Source organism: Myotis lucifugus, unplaced genomic scaffold, assembly GCF_000147115.1.
Source record: "Myotis lucifugus unplaced genomic scaffold, Myoluc2.0 scaffold_3, whole genome shotgun sequence".
Lineage (NCBI taxonomy): Eukaryota > Metazoa > Chordata > Mammalia > Chiroptera > Vespertilionidae > Myotis > Myotis lucifugus.
Window position 1 is genome coordinate 16,853,034 of NW_005871051.1, and position 12,368 is coordinate 16,865,401.

Consider the following 12,368-nt stretch of genomic DNA (forward strand, 5'->3'; position numbering starts at 1 on the left):
CACAGGTTCCCCACCAGTGAAATAATAGGACTCTGAGTCCTTGGACTCATGGATAGACCCAATTGTCAAGAGAGAAAGGACTTGAGAGGAAGAAACATGAATAGAACTGACAGTTAAGAGAGAAAGGACTTAAGAGAGGAAGAAACATTAGGTTGTTTTTATTCTTCTCAAGTTCTGCAGTGTTTTGAAGAAGTCAGAGGAGGCTACCAGCAAGTGAACTCAAGTCAGCAGACATTGAATGACAGAACTTCAGCACTAGGCATTGTCCTTCACTTTGAGTTATTAGGGTCACAAAGAGGAGTGTGTTTGATGATTGCAGAGAACTTTACAGTTTTCTATGGGAGAAAAGACGCATATGGTTGGTAGAAAATGGCCAAAGGCCATGTCTGAAGAGATGTAGGCAACCAACCTGAGGACCGTAGGACCCACACCTAGGGCATCCCTATAATACACACACCTTGATGGATGTCCTGTGGTTTCTGGTCTTTCTGAGTGCTCTCAGGAGTATGACCAAGTCCAGAGAAGAACATACAAACTCTGTTATTGCCAGGCTGCGCTTCAGTGTTGGCTGACATCTGGTCAACCCCAGAGTAATAAAGCTGTACAGACCTGCAGTGCAGAAGGGACTGACAGCCCCAGTGAAAAATTGGGTTTTCCAGTTCTAACTTCCAGGGGTAGAAGTGTCAGGGATGTGAGAAGAGGGGAAGACATTCAAGAAAAAATTGACAAGGAGTGTTTGGGTTGGGAGTGGAATCTGGTTCCATCCTGAGGCTGGCCCATCCCATCCCAGCTCACCCCCAAGTCTTTGAAGTGTGTTACCTGGATGGTGAGCAAAGCCATGCTTGGCAGGAAGGGGGAGGGAGGCTGTGTGGTCTGGCAAAGTGCAGAGCAGAGGGCCAGAGGGACTGAGTTTGAGTCTGCAGCTGACTCACAGCACCTCTCATGCCAGGCATTTCACCACTCAGTCCAGCCGGAAAATGAGGAAAAGACCCAAGTCAGGATCTCACAGAGAAATCCAGATGCCTTTCACGAGAATAAACACGGCGGCCTTCCTCTCGCTCTGGTCTCTGTTTCTCTGTTGCTGTGTGAGTGTGTGTATGTATCTGTTTCTGGGTCTTTGTGTGTGTGTTTTTTCTCTTTAATCATTTCTCTCTGTTCCCTGTCCTCCTACTTTCTCTGCAGATTAGCTTTAGGACTTGATTTTGGTCTCAACTTCTGTCACTGTCTTCAGGTATAATTGGGCAGAGCTCACAGTACCCCCTCCCCCCCCATGCCTCCCTTGAGCTTTCTTTCTAGTTCAAATGAGGTCTGGGTTTCTGCCACATCTCCTGAGTGGTGTGTCTTGGCAAGCCTCTGTCCTTCCTCCGACAATGGCGATGTTGGGGGTAGGGGCAATAAGAAAAGCTCTTGACCTGGCAAAGGCCTTGCAAGGCTTTGGTTCTGCCTGTTGCTGGAGCAACGGCAGGGATTTTCTTTTATAGCCACTTCTGGTACAAGAACAAAGAACAGCGACAAAAAAATCACTTCTTTAAAGTGAGTTCTTTTCTATGGCCTTGGATTTCATTTTTCTCTGCTACCCCCTGCCTTCCTCCCAGGGTCCTCAGACAGGCCAAACATTTTCTACCTTTCTACCATTTCATCCTTCCTGTTTATTCAGGAAATGCAAATCCATCCTCCTCCCCCGCCCCCCCCCCCCTTCCTGTCCTTCCTCTCCCTTCCCATTCTTCCCCATTTAGGGTGATTTTTGAGAGTAGATCGCCTTTTATTGTCTGAATTTCATTTGACTCAGTGTGCAGAGGGAAAACCTTGTTTGGTGGCTCATTGAATCTGAAAACATACTAGTTAGGAGTCACAGGACAGACCTAAGTTAGACCACAGTGCTTCCACCAATCAGCTGAATACTCTGAGCTTCAGTTTTCCTTACCTGTAAAATGGAGATAATTTAACCTACTGTGCAGGGCTTATGGGAATTCTAAACAGGGTAATATATGTAAAATTCTTAGCATTCACCCATTACATGGATGGGTTTTTGACCCGAAGTTCTCATTCTTCATACTCATTGTGGATAGTGGAGAGTGTTTCCTCTGTTAAAGGTAGCTTTTGCTTCCCTTCTCAATGTATTTCTTTTCCCCTTCTGTACCAAGTGTAATAATGATTGTCCCGATTCTGCTCATGGGTAATGAGGCTTGAACCCTCCCTGCCTCATCACAGTGACTGGCTCAGGGTAGGATACCTGACACCATCAGGGCTCCCTCATGGGTAAACCTGAGCCCATTAGATTATCTTTCTTTTAAAAAAATTTATTGAATTTATTAGGGTGACATTGGTTAATAAAATTACATGTTTCAAGTGTTCAATTTTATAATACACCATCTGTATCCTGTATTGTATGTTCACCACCTAAAGTTAAGTCTCTTTCCATCACTATTTTATAAATGTGAATGAACCACAGAAGGAAGAACCATTTGGTGGTGATAGTGGTTGCTGAAAAATTTTAGGAGGCTGGGCTATTGAGACAACAAGATGAACACATATTCAGTAGCAAGTGAACCAATAAGTTAGAGATGAGTGAATGGCCTTGAACCACCAAGGCTGGCTGGTTTTCTTGTTCCAAGATCCCATGATAATTACCCCACAATTCCATGACATTCCTGATACCCTTTTAATAACCCCATATTTTCCCTTGAACTAGTTAGAGAAGGTTTCTGTTCTTTGCAAACCAGAGAGCTTTTATTAAAACATCTTCTTGGATATTTAAATTTGGGTGGTCCTAGGCTATCCCTGAAGTCCTCTTCTTCTCCAGTCTTTTTTTTTTAAAAAAAAATTTTGTTTTATTGCTAAAGTATTACAAAGAGTATTACATATGTCTTCTCGCGCCTCCCCCCCCTTGACATTCCCCCGGCCTCCCCTACCCCCCAGTGTCTTGTGTCCATTGGTTATGCTTATATGCATGCATACAAGTCCTTCGGTTGATCTCAACCCTCCCCGGGCTTCCCGCTGTAGTTTGACAGTCTGTTCAATGCTGCTCTGCCTCTGTATCTATTTTTGTTCATCAGTTTATAATGGTCTTTGTTATCCATAAATGAGTGAGATCATGTGGTATTTTTCTTTCATTGACTGGCTTATTTCACTTAGCATAATGCTCTCCAGTTCCATCCATGCCGTTGCAAATGGTAAGAATTCCTTCTTTTTTACAGCAGCATAGTATTCCATTGTGTAGATGTACCACAGTTTTCTAATCCATTCATCTGCTGATGGGCACTTAGGCTGTTTCCAAATCTTAGCTATGGTAAGTTGTGCTGCTATGAACATAGGGATGCATATATCCTTTCTGATTGGTGTTTCTGGTTTCTTGGGATATATTCCTAGAAGTGAGATCATGGGGTCAAATGGGAGTTCCATTTTTAGTTTTTTGAGGAAACTCCATACTGTTTTCCATAGTGGCTGCACCAGTCTGCATTCCCACCAGCAGTGCACGAGTGTTTCCTTTTCTCTGCATCCTCTCCAGCACTTGTCGTTTGTTGATTTGTTGATGATAGCCATTCTGACAGGTGTGAGATGGTACCTCATTGTTGTTTTGATTTGCATTTCTCGGATGATTAGTGACTTTGAGCATGTTTTCATATGTCTCTTGGCTTTCTGAATGTCCTCTTTTGAAAAGTGTCTATTTAGGTCCTTTGCCCATTTTTTGATTGGATTGTTTATCTTCCTTTTGTTAAGTTGTATGAGTTCCCTATAAATGTTGGAGATTAAACCCTTATCGGTGATAACATTGGCAAATATGTTCTCCCATGCAGTGGGCTTTCTTGTTGTTTTGTTGGTGGTTTCTTTTGCTGTGCAGAAGCTTTTTATTTTGATGTAGTCCCATTTGTTTATTTTCTCTTTAGTTTCCAATGCCCTAGGAGCTGTATCGGTGAAGAAATTGCTTCGGCATATGTCTGAGATTTTGTTCTTCTCCAGTCTTGAAGAGTGTTGGGATCGAATGCCAACTCTGCAAGATGCTGCATGGTAAGAGTTGACTATTATGTCAATTTTCACATGGAAATCTTTTACTCTTAGGAAACTCCTGAGGTGTCAAACCCTGATCCTCTTGCTGAAGTTTGAATTTTTCTTCCCATGATTCTCTTTATTCCCTTTGGGAGTCTTGTAGCTCTTTTCCCCCCTCCAAATTATTTGTGTTCCAGGAAACTGTAGATCTTTTATCTGCATCCTAAAGATTCTGAGCTTCTTAGGGGAGGGGTCCTGGAGAAATAAAATCTCTCTCTTTTTTTTGAAGGTTGAGAAATTTATTCATTAATTAATATAATGATTGAGTATTTTTCTTTATTTTTATTGTTGACACTATTACAGATGTCCCCCATCACCACCCCTCCCCTCCCAGCCCTTTGCTCTGGCCCTCACCACACTGTTGTCTGTGTCTGTGGACTATGCATGTATATTCTTTGGCTAATCCCTTTATCTTCTTTCATCCAGTCCCCACCTCCCCTCTCCCCTCTGACCTCTATCAGTCTGTTCCATGTATCCATGACTCTGTTTCTATTTTGCTTGTCAGTTTATTTTGTTCATTAGAGTCCACATATAAGTGAGATCGTATGGTGTTTGTCTTTCTCTGACTGGCTTATTTCACTTAGCATAATAATCTCCAGGTCCATCCATGCTGTCACAAAAGGTAAGATTTCCTTATTTTTTGAAAGCTTTAAAACAGATCTTGCCCTTGAAAGATGCCTATGTTTCAGATCTTGACCCTATCCTTCTGAAAATTTATAAATTCACAGACATCATCTCTTTGGTCCTTCTGACAATATCTGGCTGGTTAAGTGAACCCATTCTACCAACCTGGAAATAGAAGCTCAGAGGAAGGCTGGTAGTATGTGTCTCTGAAGCAAGTTAACCTTGGAAACCTAGGGAGAATGCCTCTTTCCCTCACTCTCCCAGACACACAGCCAAGCTGCCAGCTAGAGACCTGAGCCTTGGGCAGAGCTCATTTCAGGCTGAATCAAAAGCATAAGGGAGCCTTGTCCACACGGGCCCAGCAAAAGAAAGGCCCTGATGGAGATATTTCAAGGAGCCTCAAGAGGAGCTTGAGAGATCTTTTCTCTTCTCTACTAGGAGAGAGCCCATCTACCTGGGAATTAAACTCTTTACATGAGCCAATACTTTCAGCCTTTTCTCAACTCAAACCAGCACTGTTGTGGAGGGAAAATTTAGAATGAGTGAGTGAATGGCTTTCTGGGATACCACAGATCTTTGACATTGGGTGAATTTGGACACCTCTGTCTCTCTACACATTCCCGAGTGAGATCAGGAGTAAGGTAAATTGTAAAGACCCTGCAAAGAGCCCTCCACTCCCTAGAGCCTCAGCCTTGGTATTTTCAGATGACTATATAAAAATAAGAAAAATTCACAGTGGATCCAGGTTCATGTTCATGGTACAGTGTCTGTGTGGGGCTAGGTGAGAGTACTTCCATGGGGGACTTAGAGGTACATGCCTTAATGTTAGAGATGCCAGCAAAAATACAAGATGGCTAGTTAAATTGTAATTTCAGATAAACAATGAATAAAGTTAGTATATCTCATGCAGTATTTGAGACATACTTATATTAAAATTTGTCATTCATCTGAAATTTAAATTTAACTGGGTGTTCTGTATTTTTATTTACAAATTCTAACAACTCTTCCTGGGGTGGTTCCAGGCATCTTCAGGGATTGTGTGGAGATGGTTTGTGCATACGTTTGCATGAAGGAGGCATGGGTCCCAAAGCAAATAGCGTGGGTATATGTGTTAAAAGTGTATCTGTATCTTTGGAAGAAATAATATCTAGGTCAGAGATCATCTTAGTGTTTTTGTGTTTTGAAGGATTCCAAAATTAATTTTTTATTTCTAAACATTCCCTAAGAACTTGGAGATCTTGGAGAATTCTAAAGGCTCTCCTGAAATTTGAGTGATTGACCTTCTAAATTAAATGGTCCCAGTAGATCATCTATAATAATAAAACCATAATATGCTAATTAGACCAGACGTCCTTCTGGACATCCTTCCGGATGACCTTCCAGACGAAGCCGGGGCTGTGAGGGAAACCCAGGTCCCAGGTGCCTGCCGGTGACCGGAGGGAAGCCTGGATCCCGGGTGCCAGAGGGAAGCCGGTGCTGGCAGCCGGGGGAAAGAAGGCCTACTCTTGCATGGATTTCATGCATTGGGCCTCTAGTTTGGAATAATGAGCTAGCTAGGATTCGCAGAGTGGTATGTAAATCTTTCTCGCTTCTTTTTATTATTATTTAGAATTGCTTTCATCACACTCCTCTTCTCTTTGATGAGCCACTGAGGAGATAAAATATGAAGACAGAAGCTGTAGAACTTAGATATGGTTGGGGAAAAATAAAGTCTTCGAGGTTCCAGTACAAGAGAGAGGGGCATCCAGTGAGGGCTCTGTGGGTGGGGTGAGAACATGCCCTGGGCTAGGTCTCTGGGAAATCTGGCAGCGGATGAGTCACTCATGGGGCAGGTCTAGCAGTGGAAGACTCCACACAGCTGGCTTCAGGGCTGTACAAAGGGCGTGGCAAGTTAGGCCTTTTAACTCCAGGCTAAATCCTGGAGGAGGAAGGGGAGGGTCGGCCAGCATTACAGGTTGCAACAAACTCCAAAGCATTGCCCAGAGTTCTTTGGTTGCCCTGGAATGGAGGTGTAAGCTCAACTGCCAGTCTGGGTGTCTGGATATTTTTGTTCAAGGCAGAGTTGTCACAGCTTGATGCTGGTTGTCAGAGGACTTGACCAGGATTAAGCAGTGTTAAGTGCAGAGCAGGGGTGAGGAGGTGGGTTTTCAGCTCTGGTGAGCTCTCCACCTTTGCCTGGGTGGGATGCACACTGGAACCAAATGTTCCTGCAACATCCAGGGTGAGCATCTGCTCCTCTCCTTGGAGATTTTCTCTGGGGATACATTGGTCCCAGCTCTAATACCTGGGAGCACACACCCTGTCTCAGTGAGGGGCCACCTGGGCCAGGGGGAGGCTGTTCAGCCCCACCAGGGTCTCATTGCCCAGAACCAGAAAATACACCTGGCTGCAGATCCTGGAAAACTTGGGTTTGGTCGAGCTGGACACTGAACCCGTTAGTGTAAGAGGGAGGACAGGATTTCTGCTGGCTTCCTTGTGCCTCCAACTTCCTGGCCAATGCAGGCACCAGTGTGTGACCTAACCAGGCAAACGGGGAGAGCTTGACAGAGTTGGAAACCTGGGACCAGCCTGCTTCCTCAGCCCTGCCCTGCACTTAACACTGCTTAATCCTGGTCAAGTTCTCTGCCGACCAGTTCTCTGCAGACCCTGCCAAAGCACCCCCTTCCCTTTGCCACATTTTTTGACTCCCATTCAGCTGAGGGCCACAGACAAACTGATATATCTATTTGGCCTCAGTTTCCTCACCTGTAAAATGGGTGGCACTTTATCCATCCCCAGCCTCAAATTAGGACATCCCTTTTTTAAGCCTATGATGATGTAGATTAGATATTGAGGTAAGAATCTCTTTGTAAAGGCTATGGGAGTTGCCCCTAACATTTCCATATTCTTAAATTTGGAGATTCATGATCTTGAGAGAGATAATTGTTGGGAATGTATAGGGTTTTCTGCACATCAAAATGTTGATAGTGTGTTATCTCTAGTAGATCTTAAGTGTCTTCTTTGTACCTTACCCATGTATTACTTGTAAAGAAGAAATAAATGTAACTTTTAAAGGCTGTCTTGAGAGAGAGAAGTCCAGTTCACTTGTTAACCCTTTTCTGGAGGATGCTGGCAGGTGAGCAGTGATTTTTGTGTAGAAAGGCAGTGATTCCATTCTATGACCCCAGGAAAGTTCTTCCAGCGCGTGAGTCTGTGCTCAGTGCCCACAGCCAACTCACACCTATCTGCAGAAACAGAGAAGGAGGAAGATAGAATGGGGATGGGAAAGTGGAGGAGGAGAGAAAAGGGAGAGTAAAAGATAAAACTGCACTGTCACGAAAGCTTGAAACTTCCCTTTCAACCTTTCCCTTATAATTAGTTGGTGTGGCTGGAGGGAAGAACTCTTGGTGAGTTGCAACTTGTTGGGCTCCAGTCCTCAGGATTTTTCAGGTTTGCTCAGTGTTTGGGGAAAGCTTAGCCTTCTCCCTCTCTATCTATCTTTTTATTTTAATTCCCCACCTGGAGGGGGTGGTGTGAAGGGTCCTGGCCAAGAAGTACTCCTCCCTTCTCTCCCCCCCACCCGCCCAGGGCTAGCCTGAAAATACTGGTGAGAACGTGGTTGAAACTGATTTTTCTCCACCAGTGTTTTAGGGACCAAGTCCACAAAGGTCCTGGGGGGAGGAGTGCAGAAGGAAGAAGGGGGTCCAGGGTCCTGCAGGGGCAAGTGCAGTCTGGTTGGTTTCCACCAGGCAGGGAGCCTCTTGTGATCCCAGAAATGCCGTGGGAGCCCCAGCCTCTTCTCCTCATTACAGAGACCATGGTCATCATCAAGGGCAATTTTCATGCCTGGGTCCCCAGGGCAGCGTGGCTGCACAACCTGGTGGGCCTCCAAAGTCAGATGACTGCATTTGAATCCTGATTTGATTCTCTACTTACCACTTGAGTAACCTGCAGCCAGTTAGTTACTTCATTACTCTGTGTCTCAGTTTCCTCATCTGTCAAGTGTGTCTAATGGTAATATACCTCCCTAAGAAGGTTGCTTAGCGCAGCCCCTGGCACATGATCAGCATAGCTATAAGCTATGTCTAATATGTCTACTCTTGCAGGAGACTACATGGGCACATCTGCCTTCTTATTCTACCTAGTGCCTGATCTCAGCAGGAAGGACTGAGATTTTGTACAACTTCATGAGAGACCCAGAGTCTAAACCACCCAGCTAGGACATGCTCAGAAACTTTGAGATAACACATGTTTATTTGTATCTACTACTTCTTGAAATAATTTGTTATGCAGCTATATACGACTAATACAAGGCCCAAGTTCTAGAAAGCTGGGTTTTTGCTCTGAGCTCTAGCTACGTCAAAGGAGAAGGTATTCTGGCTTTGACCCCCTGAAGTCTGTGTTCCATTCCAGCAGGTTAGCTGACCAGCCCTGGATTTGAGGACCCAACAATTCCAAAATGTTCCCCATTCTTGAGCCACTTTCCACAAAGAACAGAAATACTTTTCATCTATTATTCCCCTACTCTAAATCATCAATGGCTCCTTAATGTCCATAAATGCTTCTCTCAAGTCCAGAATCCTTATTCTGGCACCTTCCCCACTTCACAGCCCTCCAGCCTCATTTCTCCTTGCTCCCCCAGCTGGCCCTTCAAGCCTGGTCAGACCAAGGTGTTCACTGCTGCTATATCTCTTCTTGGTCTGTTTGCTTGCACTGCTCTCTCCTTGTCCGCTGCAAGTGAATGAATGAGTACACACTAAGCATCTGCTAGGATCCAGGAGCCAACGATGGATGCTTCTACGTGCACTGTCTTCATTTGCACAACAGTCATTTTTACAGAGAAGGAAACAGGTTAGATGACCTGTGCAAAGTCCCAGGGGAAGTGAGTGATGAAGTCAGGCCCGTCAGCCCTTTGGCTGGAAGTTCAGTGATTTTCCACTACACTGTATTGCATCTGACTCACATTTCTATGGAATTTTACAGTTTATAAAGCCCCTGCTTATATTAGATCTTTTATTGAGTTTCACAACAACCCAGTGTGATAGATGGAGCAAGAATTGCTTGCCCCATGTCACAGACAATAAGCCCAACTTGAGGAAGAAAATTTGTCTTCATGGGGACAAGTGTCAGAGTGTTTCCAACTTAATATCTGTCTCCAGACACACCACTCCTTCTTGCGCTTTCTCTTTGTACCTCTCTCTAAGCCTACAATTGATTTTTGCATATAATTGATGCCCAGTGCATTGATTTGTTGACTGGCTGATTTTTAAATGTATTCTTTAGTAAATGGTGCAAAAGGGGGTCTGGTATCTGGAGAATTATCTATGATGACAGAGACTAACTTTAAAAAAGAACTTAAGAAAGTGTAGTAGCAAGGTCTGAGGGCAGACTTCAGAAAGAACTTTCTGATGAAAAGGGCTGGTAGTAGTCACTGACTATGAACAAAGAGGCTGTGGAATTAACTGTGCTGGGGAATCTTCAAGAATGATCCACCCCTTCCTGGGTCCAAGGAAGTACTGTTTATTTTTAGGGGTGAGGGAAGGACAAAATGAGGCATGGGGGACCAAGGTAGTCAGCATCAGCAGCCATGACTCTGCGATGTGGGTGTCATTGTTATCTGAGTTGCTGGAACAGCTCGAGGAGGAAGAAGACTGGAAATTACTCATCCCCAATGAAGAAACTGTTCTTCAAAGAAGTCCTTTGAGGATTAAGTCATACAGATTCAGTCTCCCCGGACTTGTGAGGTCTCACAGGTCATCCTACCTGTTCTTAGATATCCTGAAATACTCCAGTAGGCACCCAGTCAACATTTGCTGAATGATTGAATGAATGTTATATAAATTGATAGCTGTGGCTTTCTCCTGACTCTGCAGGGTTCTTTTTTTTATTTTTTTAAATATGTTTTTATTGATTTTTAGAGAGGAAGGGAGAAGGATAGAGAGATAGAAATATCATCATCTATCGGTTGCCTCCTGTACACCCCCTACTGGAGATTGAGCTCACTGTCTGGGCATGTGCCCTGACCAGGAATCGAACTGGCACCTCATGGTTCATGGGTTGATACTCAACCACTGAACTATACTGGCCGGGCTGAAGGATTCTAATAATATTTCACCTTGACATGGAAACCCATTCCAATTCTGATTGTCCTTTGTTGTTAGGGATTCCTTTTGCCTCTAACCCCACTCCAACCAAATCCAGTGGACTATTGTTCTGTGGACATAGTCCGTGACTGGTCATCCCCAGATAGTGATCACCTTGACTGGGGTTCTTAAAGCAACTTTACATTCAGATTAAGAATCTATTTGGAATAAGAGATGCAAAGAGACTCAAGTACAGCACAGGAATAAAGCTGGCTGCCTTTCCTTGAGCACCGAGCTCTCTGTGGCTAAGCCTCCTTTCAGAGCCTACCCTGGGGTGTGTGCATGGATGAATGGTGGGGGTGAGGGAGCCATTGCCCAGATCACGTGTGCAGTGGCACTAAAGCCTCCATCCAGGAGCCAGGAGAAGTGGGGTGAATTCAAAATCTGCCACACACAAGCTGGTGAGTGTGACCTTGAACACGTTCTTCCTGCTCTGGGTCCTGGGTTCCTCACATGAATGAGAGGGTTGGAGTCCTTCATTCTGTCATCTACTCAAAAATTGTTTCCTGAGCACCTATTATATGCCAGGCACTTTGGTGATATAGCAGTGAACAAAATGCAGTTTCTGCAATTACGGGGCATGTGTAGAGGGGGAGGCAGACGAAAACCAAATAAAGCAGCAAGTAGGTAACAGTTGTCAGGTCAGATAAGATCAGAGTGATGGAGGTACGGGCAGCAAAGTAAGTGGGTGCAAATGAAGGGGGCCTGCCTTAGATAAGGTGGTCATGGAAGGTGTCCCCCAAGTGGTGACTTTGAGCTGACCCGGAATGAGAGGAGGGGGTAGGCCGTGGATGTATCGGGAGCAGTGGAACCTCAGAAAAAGAACAGTAAATGCAAACGCCTTTAGAGGGAACCCATTTGGTGTTTTAAAGAAAGAGCAAGGAGGCCAAGTGGGAACAGAGGGCAGAGAAGTAGCCAGGAGCTGGGCATGGTAAGGACCTTGGATTGTATGCTGAGTTACTGGAAGCCATGGACACAGAGAACGAGGGACAGGCATGGTCTGACTTGTGTGCTAAAATTCTGATTCATAAGTCATCCCAAGTAATATGGAATTGGGCTTCTTCCAGCCCCAGGCTAAGCAGATCTGGTTTGGTAAGGTAGGGGGCGGGATAGTCCCAAAGCCAGGTCCAGCCCCAGAGGCAGACTTTGTGAGCGGTGCCAGCTCAGACCCATGGTACCTGCCTGCTCATGTCTGATCCTGCTGCTGCACCCAAGCCTCAGCCCAGCCCTCGCTGGTGTGCAGGAGCACGGGGCTCACTGACAACACAACTCACACCCCCAAACCAAAGGGCGTGGGAGACTAACTTAGGGGTTATGGTATGTTCTTTTCTCATTAGAAAAGTCCTTCCTCTTTTCCTGCCTCTTCCCTCAACCTTCCCCAGTCTCCATCTTTATTTATTATTTATTATCCCTTTCTTCCGTATCTATCCGTCACCCCAAGGACTGCATAGCATCTCCCAAAGGCCAGCAGCTCATCAAGCAGAACCTGGCCCATAGAATAGCTAAGACACTGAACTTGTGTCTCAGAATTAGAGCTTCATAGAGGCTGTATGAGAAGTCAGGGAGCGAGACTAG